The 21557-nt window shown below is 49.2% G+C and overlaps 2 pseudogenes; both read left to right on the plus strand.

The window, feature by feature from the left end:
* Positions 1 to 5586: 5586 nt before the first annotated feature.
* On the plus strand, positions 5587 to 6821 carry LOC127038021 (interferon-inducible GTPase 5-like; annotated as a pseudogene).
* Positions 6822 to 16781: 9960 nt separating this feature from the next.
* Positions 16782 to 17968, plus strand: LOC127038024 (interferon-inducible GTPase 5-like; annotated as a pseudogene).
* The last annotated feature ends 3589 nt before the right edge of the window (positions 17969 to 21557 follow it).

Raw genomic sequence — 21557 nt, forward strand, 5'->3', positions numbered from 1 at the left:
TGCCGTGCAGCGGAGCTGAAAACGATCTCCAGAGCAGTGACAGCGGAGCATTGTGGGACACCTCCAGGAGGCCAATTCAGTCGACTTACACAACACTGCGTCTGCACTGCCTATCTATCAACCCATCAACGTCGAATTCATTAAGTAATTAAGTCAATGCTACAGGCGAGTTAGGTTGGTGGAAGAGACCTCGCAGTGTAGACGCATGCATTATTAGATCAACGTAAGGTGGCTTCCTTTCACCTAACTTTGTCGTATAGACCAGGCCTTAATTAATTAATACAAAGGGGGGCTTCATCGCCACTCATCAGCAGGTCTGTACCACCTTACGAGATGGCCCAGAGGGCAGGGTGTGTTACTGGCTGTCCATGGGCCCCAGCTCTTGTCAAGGCAGAAAAGGGAATGGAGCCAGGATCAGGGGAACATCAGAGTCCAGAAAGAGACAGGCAGTATGGGAGGGTGAAGAAACTAGGAGCTGGGGGCAGCAGAGCTGGACAGTAGGGGTCCGGGGAAGTAAGAGGGGCAGTGACATGGGGGGGGATGATTTGGGGCAGGTGAGGTGGTGGATTGTTTTTACATGTGGCAATTTGCACCCCTCCTCAGGAGCAGGTCAGGGTTAAGAGTAAGGAGAGGAATGACCATGGGTTGCAAGCCAAGCTCCCACACTCTGTCAAATGACACGACCTCTTATTCAAGGAGACTGAAGAGCCAGAGGGGAAGCTGTGGCCAGGGCTTCACAGAGCAGGGGACTCCTGCCCGGGAGGCTTCACTCTGAGGAGGGGTGTTTGACGGAGAAACTCCTGTGTGTGGTGTTGGGTGAGAAGCCCGTAAGAAGGGAAACTGAGGCAGGATGCTGTGGAGCTGCTATGCCCACAAGGGGGTGCTCAGTGGGCAACTGGCCTGGTTACCTGGAGGCTCTGGGTGCAAGGAGAGAGCACAGAAGTTGCTGAGGGGAGTTTTGGTGATGTTTTTGTCAACAAGGCGAGGTGAATGTCCGAGCAGTCACATCCCCTGTCCTCTTACTGCGTTCACCGCCAGCTGCAGGTAACTTCCATATGGTGCTTGTGCAAAGCTGAAGCTCTGGCCTGGCTTGGTCAGTGTTGGTGAGTACGTGCCAGGTGGAGTGTGACCCCAATAACAAAACACCTGCACTTTGCTCCTGCCTCGTCAGAGGAAACCTGGGAGCTGCTGTGGCTGCAAGGAGCTTTGAGGTATCTGGGGAGGGGAGGGCATTGAGGGGCGGGGAGGAGGGCACAAGGGGAATGATGAGGAGCCCTGGAGGGCAGCTGAGGGGCCGGGTGGGGCAAGGCAGAGTTGTGGAGCTCTGAGGTACCGAGTGGGGTGGATTAAGGGGCGGGGGGAAGGTACCGAGGGACTAGGGATAGTCTCAGTTACACTGAATCCCTTTCATGCTGCCCGAGTGGTGAGACGAAGCATCACTGAGATTTCGGACCCCGCATTCCCCTCCACAAAACCCAGAGGCTGTTCCTGTCATTTACCAGGCCCGAAAACGAGGCATTAAGGACGTCAGAAATCTCGCACCCCCCACAGAACACACATAAAAGTACAACCACCACTTTGGGCTGTGTAATCTCCCAGAGATTTAAAACCCGGAGCTGGATTGGAACCAGCGCGGTGGAGGAGAAAGGCCCATGTCTAGGCCTGGCAGAATTTTTATTTTTGTTTGATAGCAATGTTTGTTTTTAAGGATTGACTTTATTTGTTTTGATTTCAGTTTTCTCAGTTGTACACAATGATGGGCTTTAAGCCTGTTCATTGATTGAAATTTTTGCAGTTGCAGGAAGCCAGAGGAGGTCAGACAATTGGGGGTAAGGGGGTGTCAGACAATAATGTCAACAGACATCGAGACTCAGAAAGTTGAAACTTTGTAGCTGTTAAAACACAAACTGTCAACGTCGTGCGTCAAAACTTTGATCTTAAATCGAATTCTAATCAGCTCGTTAGCAGCATTTTCCATCCTTTGCTGATCTGTCCGTTTCAATTATCGATGGCAACATTTTCCATTCCCAGCTCCCGTGAGCCAGCCAACACCCTGGAGAAAACAGACCAAACAGGGGCACGTTATCCTGGCCCTTCCTCCTATTACAGTGGTCCAGCAGCTCTGCTAGAGTTAAAGTTTAGACCAGCTTTCGGTATCTTCTAAGTGCTCTAAAATCTGCCTGGTTAATCAGACTGCTTTGAACCAGGCTGTGCCCCATGAGGGTACTGGCTAGGGTTACTGGTCTAAATTTGGAGTCATTTAAGCAAGGGATTCCCAAGATCCAGTGCTCCCCCCCCAAAAAAAAATGCTTTTCTAAAGGATCACGGGTTCTACCAATGATTTTTGGTGCCAGACCTGAAGAAGAGCTCTGTGAAGTTTGCAAAGTTGTGTCTCTTCCACCCAGAAGCTGGTCCCACAGGATATTCCCTCACCCACAGGAGCGGCGAGTTTATGGGCCCATAGTGCCCATACTCCACCAATATGAGAGCACAGGGGTCCACCAAAGTTCAGGGCTGGATCTCTCCCCCAGTCCCGCCTGCCAGCTCTGCACACCTCCCCTGTCCCGTCCCCCCCTCCCCCGGTCCCCGCCTGCTGCTCCTGGACCCTCGCTGCCACCACCGCCAGCGCAACGGGGATAAGGCAGCTTCCTGCCCGCCCACTTCACTTCTGGAAGCAGCTTGAAGCTGCCGGCACGTTTCTGCGGCTTCAAGGGGGGAGTATCGGCGCGCTGCCCCAGCCTCGAGCACTGATTCTGTGAATGGAGCTGTGGGGCAGTGCCTGCAGGCAGCAGTGCTTGGAGACCCCTCTGGCCCCCTGCCTAGGAGATGCTGCCGGGGGGGGTGTGGGTCGTCTTTGGGAGCCACCCGACGTAAGTGCTACATCCCGCACCCTTTCCTACACCCCAAGCACCTGCCCCAGCCCAGAGCCTGCGCCCCAACTGTCTCCCAGAGCCTGCACCCCGCACCTCTTCCCGCACCCCAACCCTCTGCCCAAGCCCATCCCCCACAACTGCTCCTGCACCCCAACGCCCAAGCTGACTGGTCTGTAATTCCCTGGGTTGTCCTTATTTCCTTTTTATAGATTGGCACTGTATTTGCCCTTTTCCAGTCTTCTGGAATCTCTCCAGTCTTCCATGACTTTTCAAAGATAATTGCTGATGGCTCAGATATCTCCTCAGTCAGGTCCCTGAGTATTCTAGGATGCATTTCATCAGGCCCTAGTGGTCTGAAGACATTTAACTTGTCTAAGTCATTTTTAACTTGTTATTTTCCTATTTTAGACTCTGATCCTACCTCATTTTCACTGACATTCACTATGTTAGACGTCCAATCACCACCAACCTTCTTGGTGAAAACCGAAACAAAGACGTCATTAAGCACCTCTGCCGTTTCCACATTTTTTGTTATTGTCTTTCCCTCGTCATTGAGTAACGGACCTACTCTGTCCTTGGGCTTCCTCTTGCTTCTAATGTATTTGTAGAATGTTTTCTAGTTTCCTTTTATGTCTCTCGCTAGTTTGATCTCGTTTTCTGCCTTAGCCTTTCTAATTTTGTCCCTACATATTTGTGTTTATTTGTTTATATTCATCCTTTGTAATTTGACCATGTTTCCACTTTTTGTAGGACTGTTTTTTGAGTTTCAGATCATTGAAGATCTCCTGGCTAAGTCAGGCTGGTCTCTTGCCAGACTTCCTGTCTTTCCTACACAGTGGAATAGTTTGCTCTTGTGCCCTTAATAATGTCTCTGAAAAACTGCCAAATGTCTTCAATTGCTTTTCCCCTTAGACTTGCTTCCCATGGGATCTACCTACCAACTCCCTGAGTTTGCTAAACTCTGCCTCCTTGAAATCCATTGTCTTTATTGTGCTGTTCTCCCTCCTACCATTCCTTAGAATCATGAACTCTATCATCTCATGGTCACTTTCACCCAACCTGCCTTCCTCTTTCAAATTCTCAAGTAGTTCCTCCCTATTTGTCAAAATCAAATCTAGAACAGCCTCCCCCCTAGTAGCTTTCTCCACCTTCTGAAATAAAAAATTGTCTCCAATACATTCCAAGAACTTGTTGGATAATCTGTGCCTTGCTCTGTTATTTTCCCAACAGATGTCTGGATGGTTGAAGTCCCCCATCGCACCAAGTGTGGTGGATGCTTTTGTTAATTGTTTAAAAAAAGCCTCATCCACCTCTTCTTCTTGGTTAGATGGTCTGTAGTAGACCCCTACCATGACATCACCCTGTTTTTTACCCCTTTTATCCTGACCCAGAGACTTTCAACAAGTCTGTTTCTTATTTCTATCTCAACCTCAGTCCAAGAGTATAAATTTTTAATATTTAAGGCAACACTTCCTTCCTTTTTTCCCTGCCTGTCCATCCTGAGCAAGCCTGTACCCTTCTATACCAATATTCCAGTCATGATATCAGTTTTCAAGTACATAAAAGGTTGTTACAAGGAGGAGGGAGAAAAAATGTTCCCGTTAGCCTCTGAGGATAGGACAACAAGCAGTGGGCTTAAACGGCAGCCACGGCAGTTTAAGTTGGACATTAGAAACAAATTCCTGTTGGGATGGTTAGGCACTGGAATAGATTCCCTAGGGAGGTTGTGGAATCTCCATCGCTGGAGGGTTTTAAGAGCAGGTTGGACAAACACTTGTCTGGGATGGGCTAGATAATGCTTAGTTCTGCCATGATGCAGGGGACTGGACGAGATGACCTCCCGAGGTCCCTTCCAGTCCTACATCTGTGATTTGTCAAAGTAGGTTTTTATTCTGGTTATTGCCGTTTAGCAAGGGGAGGGGGATAACTGGGGAGGGGCTGGGAAAGGGTGGGGATTAGAGAGGTGGGACGCTAGGATAGGTGACACAGAGTTGAGTGGCAGGGAAAGGGGAAGTGATGAGGGGTGAAGAAGTGTGTCAGCCCCACATAGTCTCCTCTCAGGTGTGTACCAGGATCAGGAAGCATCAGAGTCCTTCTCCCAACCACCTCTCGTGTCAGCCAGGATCTGGGGGGGCCTGCAGTCTAGAGGTGCCTGCCCCCCGTATGGGAGTTGGGAATTAGGAGCACTTTGATCTTAGGGTGTCGTCTGAGCCCTGTGTCTGTGCTAGGTGGTCCTTGGCTTTTACTCCCATCTTCAACACATACCGAAAAGCAACATGTACGCCAGACATCATTAGGCACCCCTCATGGTGACCTTCTGCTCTCCCGGCTCCGCAGAGCAGCACATCTGATGGCCCCATGATCTACTCCTGGGAGAATTCTGCACCAAAATCTTAAAAATATGCACAGCTCATTAATTTTGTGCACACACACAGTAGTGCAGAATTCCCCCAGGAGTAATAGTCCATGCACCTGGGAAGTTAACCTGTATTAATAGTGCTTAAGGCTTGTGCACTGTGGGGATGAGGAAGCAGTTTTCAGCACAGATGATGGTGGGGGCTGCAAATCTGTAAGTTGCTACATGAACAGTTTTATTTTTTTAAGGCTACATTTACACTAACCGAAACATGCCTTTTCCTTTTCTTGTCTTGGGAAGAGGGAATCTCTTGTAGGTGCCATGGATATGGAGCTAGTCTCAGTGCTCAGGAAGGATATGGAGCTAGTCTCAGTGCTTATGGAAGCTCTAGATCAAAGGCTGGACCCAAAGGAGTTCTTCAGTGGCTCCATAAAGGTGTTTGAGGAGTTCATGGATCTTTTCAAAGACAAAGGACAGGCTGAAGTGGCTTCTATAGCACAGGCAGAGCTGGATTTGTTCAAATCCACCATGCTCAATATCGCCATCAGGGGGAGACGGGTGCCAGGAAATCATCCTTCATCAACGCCCTGCGGGGATTGACCGCTGAGGATGACGGGGCTGCCCCAACTGGGGTGACAGAAACAACGGAGCCAACTGTTTATCCCTATCTGAACCACCCCAATGTGAGGCTGTGGGACCTGCCCGGCACTGGTGCCCCAGATTTTCAGCCAACCACGTACCTGCAGCAGGTGAACTTCAAATGCTATGACTTCTTCATGATCATCGCTTCGGAGTGCTTCAAATGCAAACACGTGGCCCTGGCCCAGGAGATCGAGAAGATGGGGAAGAGGTTCTATTTTGTGCGCTCCAAGTTGGATGAAGACTTGCGCAATGAAGAAAGAGATCACCCTAGAACGTTCAGTCAGGAGAGCGTCCTGCGGCGACTCAGTATGGACTGCAGGAAACACCTGCAAAAGGCAAGGATGAGCCACCCAGACATTTTCCTTCTCTCCAGCTGTGAATTCACCAAGTATGATGCTCCTGCCCTGGTCAAGGCTTTGCAGGATGATCTCCAAGGTCTGCAGAGACTTGCCTTTCTGCTCAGTCTGCCAAATCTGTCTGCCGAAATCATAGAGGAGAAGAAAGCTGGTCTGAAGAAGCTGATATGGCTAATGTCTCTCGGTTCGGCTTTGGTCAATGTAATTCCTATCCCACGGCTCTCTGTTACTTGTGATATTAGCATCCTGCTAGGATCCATGATTGCCTTCTACAAGTACTTCGGCCTAGATGACAGATCCTTGGCTAATCTGGCCAGGCAGGCTGGGAAACCGATAGCAGAGCTGAAGGCCATTATCATATCTCCCGGGGCAGAAGAAATAACCAGAGATGTTGTAATCAAACTGCTTCTAAAGGAGGTGAAGGGTTTGCCTAGATTAACTGCAAATCTACCAGTGCTTGGTCCCATGTTAACTGTGGGAATCTCTTTTTTAACCACCTACCTTATACTGTTGAGCTTTCTCAGTGAAGTGGCTGAAGATGCCGAAAGGGTTCGGAAGACCGCTTTGAAGGAAGACAAGAAAAAGCATAAATGATCAGCACATGTGTTCACAAATCAGAGACCTAATCCCAGCTGGAGATTGGGCCACCACATCCCCAAATGTGAAAAATCAAGCCAAAAAGAAGCAGCCTTTTCATTTTTTAATTTCCCCCAGTGAGTCAGGTTTCTAGGCTTTCTGTTGGACTTGTTACGGTAGCCAAACCATTTGTCTAAAACAGGAAAACCAACAAAATACACCAAGATCCTCAACTAATATAAATCAATGTAGCAACCAACCTCGCCATCAGCTGCTGTCTCTTTAGTACCCAGCCTGCACAACTGTCCAGCCAGTGCCTACAGCAGACTTTGTGCCCCTTTTAAACAATGCCTTTGATTTGAAGAACTGAAGATGATGGCTAATTTGTGCACTAGCAGCCGGGTTACAAATGAATGAGGAGGCTGGAACAAGCATTTCCCAGTGATGTCACCGCAAGCATTCAAAAATCACCATTCAGGCCCCTCAAAATCATACGATTTTTAAAAAATGTTTGGCTTTTTTTCATTTGCCGCCTGTTTTGAGAGTTTGCTGGTCACCTTGTTCTGCTGTTCTGCACACCCACTAGAAACTAGGGCCAGAAACTTCTTTTCTTTTTAAATAAAATCTGAGATTCTCCTGTGATCACACGTCTCCGGGAAGCTTTAAAGGGAAATATCAATAATTGCAAGAATCACAAGAGTTTGCAGCACTCTTGTATCAACTGTAGCAATGCTGCGTTTTCCATCAGGTGATCCAAGGAGCAATTGAATCATATTATGATCCCAACAGCCTGAGTGAGCCCTTGGACAATCCACCATATTGCTATAAGCTGGTATTAGAAGCTAAATTCTATATCAGTGGTTTGCAACCTTTTTTTCTGGCAACCCAGTTGAAGAACATTGTTGATGCTCGTGACCCAACGGAGCTGGGGATGAGGGGTTTACGGTGTGGGTGCACGGTGTGGGAGGAGCTCAGGGTTGGGGCAAAGGGTTGGGGTGCATGGGTGAGGGCTGCAGGGTGGGCCTGGGAATGTGGGGTTCAGGGTGTGAAAGGGGGATCTGGGCTGAGGCAGGGGGTTGGGATGTGGGAGGAGGTCAGTGCTCTGGGCTGGGAGTGCAGGCTCTGGGGTGGGGCCAGGGATGAGACTTTTAATGGGCTGGTTGGTGGTACTGACCAGAACCATCGTGTTATAACTACACACTGTACCCCCATGACTGCATGGCAACATTTAGAGCTGTGTCCACCTGGAAATGCGCTGAGGGGATGGGGGCGAACGCTGCAGGCATGGCAAGCCAGCCTGGGGAGATGTTGCTCAGCCCCTTCCAGTGGGGCTGGAGTCTCTGGAGTGAAAAGTTACTGTGACTAAGGCATAGACCTGGCGTTGCACCTGACAGCAGGTGTCCTCATTCCACCTGTGCAAACTGAGAGCCCCCCCACTTTGCGAGCAGCTTCTGCCCTGTCCCTACCAGGCTCCAGCCCTTGGGCTCTGAGTGGCGGGCTCCTGCCCACAGGCCAGGAGTGCAGCCACTCTGCTCCTGCTGAAGGTCTCCAGCCTTTCATCTCTGACCGGAGCCCAGGGTCATTCTGGGCAACTACATCTCACCTTCCAGGACTCCTGTCTCCTGGGGCTCGTCTATTCCCCTCCTCATTAAGCATCTGCAGGAGACCAGCAGGTGAGCTGCCAAGATGCCCAGGCTGAGGGGCCAGCAGGGCACAGACCACACCTGGCTTTGCTCTGGCTTTGTGGCCAATGTTACCTGCCCTGTCTGTTAGGCCTCTTGCTGCCTGGCCAACATCAGCACCGGGGTGAGAGGAGCGGCATCAGCCACCCCACATGAGGCGGAGCTGACTCTGGCAGTGAGAGGGGAATTAGGGTGACCAGATGTCCGAATTTTATAGGGACTGTCCCGATTTTTGGGTCTTTTTCTTATATAGGCTCCTTTTACCCCCGACCCCTCTTCCCGATTTTTCACACTTGCTGTCTGGTCACCCTAAGGGGAATACTTTGGAGAACTCTGCCAGAGGAACCCCATTCCTTGGCCTTTGACAGCTAGATGGACCCAGGCCATGGGCGCCTCCCATGTTGGTTTAACTGGAGCGGGTATTCCTGCGCCAGGCTGTGTGGACACTCCTATCTTTGAAGCAACGTGGCTAGAACGGAGTTTGCTAAATTGGGTTTGTTACCAGCATAGCTGACTCCACCCTAAGCCAGGTTTATTCCAGAGTCAGACCATCCACACAGACCTGCACCAAAATACCCACATCACCACTAGGAATCCCATTTAGCTGAACCATCTGCATCTGTACAGGCCAGTCTGATTCTGCCCTGCTCCTGCGCCCTCCCCCAGCAGAACACCCTCCCATCTATCCGCAGCCCGTGAGCAGATCACACTCTTGTCAGCTGCTGAGCTGGCCACAGAATTAGGCGAGAAACGCCCTGATAAGACTGCTGCAGTTCTCTGTCTTCAGGAAATGGAGGACAAGCTCTGAGAATGCGCCGCTTGGTTCACAGTACGGCAGCATCTGCCCAGCCCCACAGCTTCTTTGCTGTTTGCTCTGGCTCCCCACTGAACACAGACTTTAGGATCCTGGCCCTCCGTTTCAAAGCCCTGCATGACACTGGCCCCACCTGCTTGAGGTATCGGCTTTCTGTCTCCTCAGCCATGACTTCCAGCAACAGCTGCTAACTGAATGGGGAGACTAACGACTGGGTTTGACAGAGTCCTCCTGGGAACCAGACCCAGACACGCAGCTCGCTGGCAGACGAAACCAGGATGGCCAGCCGGGCTGCCTTTCAAGCTAATGCAAAACCCATCACGGCGGCCAGCACCACACTGCTGCTCCTCTGCATTCAGGAGCAGCTGGAGCCTTCCTATGGCAAGCAGAGAAGAAAGTCAGAGAGGCCCTGGATGCCATTATTTTCTGCTGGGAGACGCTCAGATTCTGCAGTGATGGGCCCAATCCAGATGAGAGAAAAATGAATGTGAAATGCTGCAGCATCAGCATGGGAGCACATTACACTTGCTCTGAGCTCATGCACCATTCTCTTTTCCTCAGCAGGATTTGACTTCCAATTTTTAAAGGCTGCCTTTCTGCCTCTGACTGCTTCTACTCTGTTGTTTAGCCACAGGGGCACTTTTTTGGCCCTCTCACTATGTCACGGGGAACATTTCATTTGAGCTTCTATTACTCTGCTTCACAGAGCTTTACACGGTACACATTTCATTTCGTGTTGCATAACTTCCTGCGGTGTATTTGAAACACTCTGGTTTCCTGCCAGTCTATGGTGTGCTAACAAGGTGGAAAGCTACGGGGGCTGATTTAATATTTCTTTACTGGAATGAGTAAAGGAAGATACTGCTTAGGGTCGTGGAAGCTGCAGGCACTTTGCTGACTCCTGCTCCCTGGGACGTGGCTGAGATGGGAGCTGACAGACTCAAGCCCCTGGTGAAATTAATCAGACAAATGAATTCACATCAAGGCCCATCTCAGTACTGTCCCCATTGCAGAGTGCTTTGAAAATCTAACTCAGCACTGGCGCTTCCGGCAAAGGCAGAAATACTGAGCTGTATTGCCTTCCATGTCAGCCACAAGAGATCAGAACCAGACTATGCAGCTCCACACACAGCTGTGCTTTGAGCTGCCCCTCATGCACTGCTGCAAAAGACGCCACGCTGCACTGCTGAAGCAATTGGGTTGGAAAGTGCCAGGAGCTGCGTGATCATGAATTAAAATAGACAAAACGTGGCAGTGCTGTGCATGAGCTGTTGTGCATGGGGCACAGATTACACGTCTGGAATTGTAAGGCCAAGATTTCAGAGACTCGCTCTCTGTTATCTCCAGGTGCAGTAGATTTAGAACTAGCATCTTATGTCAGGTTTCAGAGTAGCAGCCGTGTTAGTCTGTATCCTCAAAAAGAATAGGAGTACTTGTGGCACCTTAGAGACTAACACATTTATTTCAGCATGAGCCTTTGTGAGCTACAGCTCACTTCTTCGGATGCATAGAATGGAGCACACAGACAGGAGATATTTGTACATACAGAGAACATGAAAAGATGGAAGTATGCATACCAACAGGAAGAGTCTAATCAATTGAGATGAGCTATTGTCAGCAGGAGAAATAAAACCTGAAGCAAATACTCACCAGCAGCCGCACACCATACAACATAAACACTAACCCAGGAACCTACCCTTGCAACAAAGCCCGATGCCAGCTCTGTCCACATATCTATTCAAGTGACACCATCATAGGACCTAACCACATCAGCCACGCCATCAGGGGCTCATTCACCTGCACATCTACCAACATGATATATGCCATCATGTGCCAGCAATGCCCCTCTGCCATGTACATTGGCCAGACCGGACAGTCTCTTCGCAAAAGAATAAATGGACACAAATCTGACATCAGGAATCAGAACATTCAAAAACCAGTGGGAGAACACTTCAACCTCTCTAACCACTCACTGACAGACTTGAAGGTGGCAATTTTGCAACAAAAAAACTTCAGAAACAGACTCCAAAGAGAGACTGCTGATCTTGAATTAATATGCAAATTAGATACAATTAAGTTAGGCTTAAACAGAGACTGGGAATGGCTGGGTCATTACACTAATTGAATCTATTTCCTTATGTTAAGTTCTCCTCCCACCTTCTATGGGTCATCTCAATTATCACTTCAAAAGTTTTTTTTTCTCCTGCTGATGATAGCTCATCTCAATTGATTTGACTCTTCCTGTTGGTATGCGTACTTCCACCTTTTCATGTTCTTTGTATGTACAAATATCTCCTGTCTGTGTGCTCCATTCTATGCATCCGAAGAAGTGAGCTGTAGCCCACGAAAGCTCATGCTGAAATAAATGTGTTAGTCTCTAAGGTGCCCCAAGTCCTCCTGTTCATCTTATGTCAATGAGTCACGCGTCCCCTGGCTCAGTCGCCGCTGAATGGTGGAAGCACAGTTCTGTCCTGACTCCAAATCCTGCTGTCATGGGAATGGCAGGGAGGCATCTGCTGTGGCCAGAGCAGAAGTATAGCACAGTGAGTGACTGTCTTCATGTACATTTTCCAGTACAAAAAGCAGCAGGATACTTTTAGTGACAATGACTTTCAAGATGACAGTGTGTGCCTTTTCTGGAACAAGCTGCAGCCACTCTGCTACACAGAATGGCAGCTGTCTCTGCAGCCTATAGGCTTCTAGCTCCTAAAGGCTCCTATACCATGTAAAGGTATGGTACACAGGACACATAGCTATATGTCCCTGGCTTATATGTGGTGCAGAATGAGGTCCTGATTCCTAATATCTTGTATCTGGTGTATTTATAGAGAGCAATCATATCTCCCCTCAGCCTTTGTTTGGTTAGGCTAAAGAAGGCAAGCTCCTTAAGTCTCCTCTCATAAGGCAAGTTTTCCATTTTTCTGATCATCCTTGTAGCCCTTCTCTGCACCTGTTCCTGTTTGAATTCATCTTTCTTGAACATGGGAGACTAGAACTGCACACACTATTCCAGATGAGGTCTCACCAGTGCCTTGCATAACGGTATCTTTGTTATCTCTACTGAAAATCCCTTGCACGATGCTTCCTAAGATTCCACTGGCCTTTTTCATGGCTGCATCACTTTGGCGGCTCATAGTCATCCTGTGATCAGCCAACACCCTTGTTGTATAGACAAAACTACACAGGATCTTTTCAGGGGGCAAGACAAAGATGCCGCATTTATTATGATCTATAACTGCTAGCAAATGCCTTAATACTTATACACATACACTCACACAGCCCAAATGTTCTGCAGCTACTGGATAGTTACCAGTCCCGATTGTAGCTTGAGTTCGCAGCTGGGGATCGTAGCTCATGGCAGCTAACTGGCCAGGAAAGCTGGGCACGAGGAGGAGCCGGGTCTCTGTCGGGCACGCACCGATGCCCCTTGATGTTGAAAGCAGAACGTTACCCAAGGTCTCTCATCTCACCCTTCTTTTTTATAGGCTTTTAATTTGGATTCAAAGTCTATAGGTCTTGCTGTGTCACGTCGCCTCTGGGTTTGGTGCTGGATCACCCATCAATTGCAGGCCTGACTTTCAGCCTCGGCCTGGCTTTGATTTTCCTTTTGTTATTTCTTTTGTCCTTTTCTTTTTAGGGTGGATGCTTCTTACTTTGTTTAGGGCTGTTGTCTAGGTCTTCAGCCCTTGGTATTTGAACTTTATCTCATCTGGACAGGCTGGGGCTGGAGGTTAATTCTATCACCCATACATACCTCAGTCACACATCTAAACTAAACTAATAAAATTACAGCAGGGCTCGCAAAAATGAAGGCTGCAGCACAAGCCTTCCACAAAATGGAGTAAGCATTTTAAAATGGGTTTTGAATTACAATAGTGCACAGAAGCTACAATGTAGGCAAAATGGCAAGTGTAATGGAATGGTGAACAGAAGTTACAATGATACAGTGAATAACTAAAACCAATTTCATCCACATCAATTCTACACCCTCAACTCTTTCTGCTCCTCTATTGCTTCCAACTGATATGCCCCCAGTTTATAGCAAAAATTCTGATTAATCCTTAAGTGCATGATCTTGTACTTTGCACTATTCAATTCCATCCCATTTCTATTACTCCAGTTTTCAAAAAGAATGTGGAGCGCTTGTGGCACCTTAAAGACTAACAAATTTATTTGGGCATAAGCTTTCATGGGCTAAAACCTACTTCATCAGATGCATGGAGTGGAAAATACAGTAGGAAGATATCTATATTTTAAATTCCCCCTCTCACCCTTATGGGTGGTATGTGTCTTCCTCAAACTTGGGTCCTCTACCAGAGGCCTGGGAGTTTGAGGGTTCTGCGCAGTATCTTAGCTGTTCCTAGCACTGCACTCTTCTGGACAGAGAGCTCTGATGTTGTTCCTGGGATCTATTGGAGCCACTCACCCAGCTTAGGAGTCACAGCCCCGAGTGCTCCTACCACCACTGGGACCACTTTGGCCTTCACTTTCCACATCCTCTCTAGTTCCTCTTTCAGGCCCTGGTACTTCTCCAGCTTCTCATATTCCTTCTTCCTGATGTTGCTGTCACTTGGCACTGCTATATTTATCACCATCGCTGTCTTCTGGTCCTTATCTATTACCACGATGTCTGGTTGATTGGCCAGTACCTGCTTGTCCGTCTGGATCTGGAAGTCCCACAGAATCTTAGCCCTGCTATTCTCCACAACCATCTGTGGAATCTCCCATCTGGTCTTGGGAGGATCTAGCCCATACGCTGTGCAGATGTTCCTGTACACAATGCCAGCCACTTGGTTGTGCCGTTCAGTGTATGCTGTTCCTGCCTGCATCTTACATTCTGCCACTATGTGTTGGACTGTCTCTGAGGCCTCTCTGCACAGTCTGCACCTTGGGTCCTCTCTAATGTGGTAGACCCCTGCTTCAATGGATCTGGTGCTCAGTGCCTGTTCCTGTGCTGCTATGATCAGTGCCTCAGTGCTGTCTTTTAGTCCAGCCCTTTCCAGCCACTGGTAGGATTTCCCAATGTCAGCCACCTCAGCTATCTGTCGATGGTACATCCCATGCAGGATCTTGTCTTGCCATGGCACTTCTTCTGCTTGGTCTTCCTCCCACGTCTGCTGCTGCCTCAGGCATTCTCTCAGCAGCTCATCTTTAGGGGCCTCTTACTGATGTACTCCTGGATGCTTCGGGTTTCGTCCAGGACAGTGGCTTTGACGCTCACCAAGCCCCGCCCGCCTTCTTTCCGGCTGGTTTACAGTCTCTGGGTGTTGGACTTGGGGTGGAAACCTCCGTGCATTGTGAGGACCTTCCGGGTCTTCACATCAGCAGCCTCCGTGTCCTCCTTTGGCCAGCTCACTATACCGGCAGGGTATCTGATAACCAGCAGGGTGTATCTGTTAATGGCGTGGATCTTGTTTTTCCCACTGAGCTGGCTCTTCAGGACCTGTCTTATCCTTTGATGATACTTGGATGTTGCTGTCTTCCTTGCCTCCTCATCGTGGTTTCCATGTGACTGTGGGACGCCAAGGTACTTGTAGCTGGTCTGTATGTCTGCTATGTGGCCTGCTGGTAGTTCCACCCCATCAGTCTTGACTACCTTCCCTCTCTTCACTACCATCCGGCCACACTTCTCCAGTCTGAATGACATCCCGATATCCTCACTGTAAATCCGCGTCAGGTGGATTAGCGAGTTGATGTCTCGTTCATTCTTAGCATACAGCTTGATGTCATCCATGTAGAGGAGGTGGCTGATGGTAGTTCCACTCCTAAACCCATACGCGTATCCAGTCCTTGTAATTATCTGGCTGAGGGGGTTTAAGGCTATGCAGAACAGCAGTGGAGACAGTGCATCACCTTGGTATATGCCGCACTTGATGGCCACTTGTGCAAGCTGCCTTGAATTGATTTCCAGTGTTGTCAACTCTGGAGACAAGAGAACCTGGAATTGATGGAATGCTACTATATATATATATAGATATATATATATATACACACACACACACAGAAAGAACATGAAAAGATGGGGGTTGCCATACCAACTCTAACGAGACAAATCAATTAAGGTGAGATATTATCAGCAGGAGAAAAAAAACTTTTGTAGTGATTATCAGGATGGCCCATTTCAAACTGTTGACAAGAAGGTGTGGGTAACAATAGGGGAAAAAATAGCATGGGGAAATAGTTTTTAGTTTGGGTAATGACCCATCCACTCCCAGGCTTTATTCAAATCTAATTTGATGGTGTCCAGTTTGCAAACTAATTCCAGTTCTGCATTTTCTCGTTGGAGTCTGTTTTTGAAGTTTTTTTGTTGAAGAATGGCCACTTTTAGGTCTGTAACTGAATGTCCAGGAAAGTTGAAGTGTTCTCCGACTGGTTTTCATATGGTATAATTCTTGATGTCTGATTTGTGTCCATTTATTCTTTTGTGTAGAAACTGTCCGGTTTGGCCAATGTACATGGCAGAGGGGCATTGCTGGCACATGATGGCATATATCACATTGCTAGATGTGCAGATGGTGTCCCTGGAATAGATGTGTGGACAGAGTTGACAAAGAGGTTTGTTGCAGGGATAGGTTCCTGGGTAAGTGTTTTTGTTTTTGTTGTGTGGTATGTAGTTGCTGGTGAGTATTTGCTTCAGGTTGGAGGGCTGTCTATATGCAAGGACTGGCTTGTCTCCCAAGGTCTGTGAGAGTGAGGAATCGTCCTGCAGGATAGGTTATAGATCCTTGATGATGCGCTGGAGAGGTTTTAGTTAGGTGCTGAAGGTGACAGCTAGTGGCGTTCTGTTACTTTCTTTGTTGGGCCTGTCCTGTAGTAGGTGGCTTCTGGGTACTCCTCTGGCTCTATCAATCTGTTTCTTCACTTCAGCAGGTGGCTGTTGTAGTTTTAAGAATGCTTGATAAGGATCCTGTAAGTGTTTTTCTCTGTCTGAGGGTTTGGAGCAAATGCGCTTGTATCTTACAGCTTGGGTGTAGACAATGGATCGTATGATGTAGTCTGGATGAAAGCTAGAAGCATGTAGGTAAGTATAGCGGTCAGTAGGTTTCCGGTATAGGGTAGTGTTTATGTGACCATCACTTATTAGCACTGTAATGTCCAGGAAGTGGATCTCTTGTGTGGACTGGTCCAGGCTAAGGTTGATGGTGTGATGGAAATTGTTGAAATCCTGGTGGAATTCCTCAAAGGTTTCTTTTCCATGGGTCCAGATGATGAAGATGTCATCAGTGTAGCGCAAGTAGAGTAGGGGCGCTAAGGGACAAGAGCTTAAAATAATAAATAATGATTAAAACCAAACAGCTCCTGTTTTTTCCATACTTCCCCTGCCTCCTTCAGCACCCGGGCCAGATACGCAAGGGACAGAGTAAAGTTGCATGGGCTACCATAAATATGCCTTTTCCAAACTTTGAGAGTTTGATGCTGCCACCATAAGTAATGGGCTGTCATTGTAGGATTTTCCGGAGGTAGCATTAACTAGGACCTGAAATGTTTCTTCTTCTCTGCAGCAGATTGAGCACAATGGCTCTCGATGTGTTCAAAGCCACTGTCTATCAAGAGAGCCTAACAGAAACGATTGCTAGTGTGCAGGAGTTTAATAGCCACACCCTCAACATCACCGTCACGGGGGAGTCAGGCTCCGGGAAGTCCTCCCTCATCAGCGCCATGTGGGGGCGACATGCTGGTGATGAAGGTGCTGCTGAAACCGGGATGCTAGATACCATGATGGAGTCAGTGGCTTATCCAGATCCCATCCTTCCAGGCGTCACGCTCTGGGACTTGCCAGGGGTGGGCATGTCCTATTTCCTCCAGACACCTACTGTCAGCAGCTCAATTTGAGCTAATTTGAGTTCTTCATCATTGTCAGCTCCCAGCACATATGCTCTGACCTAGCCAGGCTGGTCTGTGAGATCCAGAGAATCGGCAAGAGGTTCTACTTTGTGCACTCCAAAGCTGACATGGACCTGGACGATTCCAGGAGGCAGCGTCCCTCCAGCTACAATGAGGAGAGGATACTGCAGCAGATCAAGGAGGACTGCAGGAGAGGCCTGGGAGTGGAAGGAGTGGGTCACTCACAGGTTTTTGTCATGTCCAGCTGGGAACCCACTCGCTATGATTTTCCCCTCCTGCGGCAAATTTTGCAGACGGAGCTGCAGCACCTGAAGAGACACGCCTTCCTGCTTAGCCTGACTGCTGTCGCCTCGCCCATCATCAATGAGAAGAAAGCCTCCCTGAAGGGGGAGATTTGGAAAACAGCCCTTTTCTCATGTCTTCTCGCTGCCGTCCCTGTCCCAGGCATTGCTTTCTTGTGTACCTTCTTCATCTTCAGGAGACACCTGTTCCGATACTACAGCAGCTTCGGCGTGGACGACAGGTCCCTCTCTGCTCTTGCCCGTCAAGTTGGGAAGCCCGTGGGGGAGCTGACAGCCATGATGACGTCCTTGGGAACTACCCCCATGGCAGCTCTGAAGCTGTTGTCAGAATCAGTGGGGGCTGTTGTGATGGTAACGGAATATCCGTGGAAGCGCCTCCCTCTATTTGGTGCCATGGTGTCTGGAGGGGTGTCACTGGTTACCACGTCCTTCATGCTGCAGAAGTGTTTGGCCTCTGTAGCTGACGACACCCAGCGGGTTCTGAGCAAAGCTCTGGAGGCAGAAGGGGAAAACACCATGTAGGATTGGATGTCGTGTTGGATGAGCCTGCTGCTGTCTAACAGACGTGGTCTTGGACTTCAGTTAGGAAATGTTCATGCTTCTCCATCCAGGAGTCCCACATCCAGTCCCCATAAACCATCCAGGGGGCGTCGTTGCACGCGGGTCAAAGTGCCCATAAAGAAGGAGACAGACTCGGTGACAGCTCAAGGCTCCTGAGGTTTCACCCCACAAGGAACAGACAGCTTCCTTTGTGACACTCATACAACAAAAATAAAATTATACTGAATCCAATTCTATCTACTTACGTCCCTCTGGGCTCCTCCATCGCTTTGGTATCTGAGCATCTTACAAACATTAATGGACCAGATCCACACATTGCAGCAAATGGGCTGTAGCTCCATTGGGGTCAATGGGGCCAGATCCCAGCTGGGGGCCATCACTCCACTGAAGCTTAGAAGCCGAAGGCCTTGTCTTCATGGGAAAGTTTTTCGGTATAACGTACAGTGTGAATTTAAATGGATAGAATGATCCTGGTGTAACCTCCTGTGTGGACGCTCTCACTCTGGCAGAAGAGGCTTTTTTCAGTTTGTTTATGTCACTTGGGAGGGGGTTTAAGCTGAGCTGGAGAATGTCACTGTTCTACTGACACAAGGGCGTTTGTGGGCCGGAGGTTAAAGCAGAAGAACCAGTAAATCTGTCCTTTGAAGACAAGGCCTAAAAACCTCATTAAAATTTAATCCACCCAAAGCTCACTGTAGCAGGGTGGACTCCTGCTCCTGCCCTGAAAAAACAGCCCAGGAGAGGGCTGGGGCTGGGGCAAGAAGCCTGGGCTGGTTGGAGAAAGCAGGCTCAGCTGTGGCCATGCCCCAATCAGGCCCAGCTGGCCCCTATAAGAGGCAGTGAGCCAGGAGCCCAGTCAGTTTCCCTCTGCCTGTAGAGGGAGATGGGCCTGGCTGCCGGGAGCTGGACACAGGGTACCTGAGTGAAGCAGGGCTGGGGATGGGCGGAGGAGCTGGGGAGCTCCAGCCTGGAAAGCCCCAGGCTGTGGCCTAGCATTGGGCTAGCAGGTACTGGGGGTTGCAGAGGGCAGCCCAGGGGTCAGCCAAGGCAGCAGGTCCAAACCCTCCTTGCCAGTGATGAGTGGCTGATACTGCAGTCTGCCCCCGGGTGCGGGGGCTAGACAGTGACTGGCAGTAGCCATGTACTGAGGCAAGGTGGGGATAGAGGGTGGGGATTCCCCTGGGAGGGGAGACTTTGAGAGAAAGGGGTTACTGCCAGGGGGCAGCACCCCAGATAAAGGGGCACTGGGTCCAGGGAGGGACATGGAGGCCAGAGGACAGGTGGATCACTTGCCTGCAGAGGGGGCTCTGGGGCTGAATCGAGCTAATTCCCAGAAGTCACCAGCAGAAGGTGCTGCAGGGGTGAGTCTGCCCGTCTACACTCACCAATCCCGTGGGACAATCCTGCCCTGTGAATCTGGTCAGTTGCCTTTAGCTGCAGTGCTGGGGCAGTGGGTTTGCTGTCTTTGCTTTTTCATGCTGATCAGTATCGTCTTCTTGTTTCCTTGCACTTTTTCTTGGCCTGTTTGTTGAATCTACCTATTGCCAACAGTCTTACGCTTAGACTGAAAGCCCTTCAGGGCAGGGCCTGTCTCTTTGTTCTATCTTTGTACAGTGCCTGGAACAACGGGGCCTTGGTTTCTAGATGGTACCGTAACACAAACATCTCACAATAATTTGCTGGGTACCATGTGCCATCGCTGTATCAACAGACTGACAGTCAGTATTGATTCTAATCATGTCGTCTTGTGATCACGTGGTGCTTTTTTGACTCATTCACTCCTTGCCCCAGATCATGTTTAACATCATAACATCGTCAGTCAGCACCTATCCGCTTTTACCTTCCTTCACTAATCTTGGGGAAGGGGATGGGTGGATGTGTGTGTGTGAGAGAGAGAGTGATTCTTGGATCATGTATGTTTGTCTGTAATCATGAATCTCGGATACTGTGTGTTTTTTCCGTGTATAAAAGTGAGTGTTGGACTCTGGGTGTGTGTAATCATGAGTTTCATATTGCGCGCGTGTGTGTGTGTGTGTGAGAGATCAAGAGTCTTGGGCTGTCTGTGCGCATCTGTGTGTGTGATAGCATGTCTTGGATCACGTGTGTGTAATCATGTCTTGGAGTGTGTGTGTATGTGTGTGTGTAAGTCAAGGGTGGGTAAATTACAGCCTGGGGGCCACAACCAGCCTTTCAGATGTTTTAATCCAGCCCTTGAGCTATTGCTGGGGAGCATTGTCGGGGGCTTCCTCCAGGCTTCTCCTGGAAGTAGCGACATGTCCCCCCTCTGGCTCCTACACTTAGGGGTAGCCAGGGGTCTCTGCACACTGCCCCTGCCCCAAGCGCCACCTGTGCAGCTCCCATTGGCTGGGGTTCCTGGCAGAAGTGTTTAACATTGGAATTAAAGGAGATGCCTCTATAGCTGTGTGTGCGGCATCACAGCTCCCTAAACCACTTTACAGGATCCAGCCACGAGAGGGAGCGAAAGCCACACACTGGTTTGGATCCGGGTTACATCGGTGCTACAGTAAATCATCCCACTGAGAGGGTGGTGGGAAAGCAAAATTAGGATAATGTGGATGACCCCTTAACCCTGTGGAGATGCCCCTTTAAAACCTTGTATTTAAAGAGGATAAATGATAAGTGTTTTTCTGTTGTGATAGTGTTAACCTGCGGAACTTCCTGCCACAGAAAACTGGATTGAGACATGACTGGCCATTTCGATGGACAGTGAGATGATCCACAGCCTCATTAGAGAGATGGGTGTAAGCGGGACACAGGCCTGCTTGTTTCTGAGCCCATCGATCTCTGCCTGAGGAGGCAGGAAAGATACCTCTCCCATGGCCCAGATTATTCCACCAGTGAACATTAAAGGGGTGTCAGGCACCATCCCAATGAGCAACTGGACCTGGCTTCCCATCAGAGCTGGAATTATCATAGACTCATAGAATATCAGGGTTGGAAGGGACCTCAGGAGGTATCTAGTCCAACACCCTGCTCAAAGCAGGACCAATCCCAACCAAATCATCCCAGCCAGGGCTTTGTCAAGCCTGACCTTAAAAACCTCTAAGGAAGGAGATTCCTCCACCTCCCTAGGTAACCATTCCAGTGCTTCACCACCCTCCTAGGGAAATAGTGTTTCCTAATAGCCAACACAGACCTCCCCCTCTGCAACTTGAGACCATTGCTGCTTGTTCTGTCATCTGCCACCACTGAGAACAGCCGAGCTCCATCCTCTTTGGACTAGCTAGTGTCTTTCATTCACTTGCTCTGTTCTGTGATTACCCAGGAGGGGGCCAGGTGTGTAAAAATAGTCAGATCCCCAGCTGGTGTCACTTGGCCCTGGATGGGGGGGAAAGAGAGAGAGGCGTATCTCTATATAGACAGACTGACTGACTGTGGGTCTATCAAGAACCCTGTCCATCCATGACACCCAATCTCTCTGATTGCCTCCAATCCCAGCAAGCCCATGTTAGAAGGATGGCTTGAATGAACTGCCTGTCCCGCACACCCTGTGGCCTGATGGATGTGGGGTCCCCACCCTCAAGGGCAC

Source organism: Gopherus flavomarginatus, chromosome 20, assembly GCF_025201925.1.
Source record: "Gopherus flavomarginatus isolate rGopFla2 chromosome 20, rGopFla2.mat.asm, whole genome shotgun sequence".
Lineage (NCBI taxonomy): Eukaryota > Metazoa > Chordata > Testudines > Testudinidae > Gopherus > Gopherus flavomarginatus.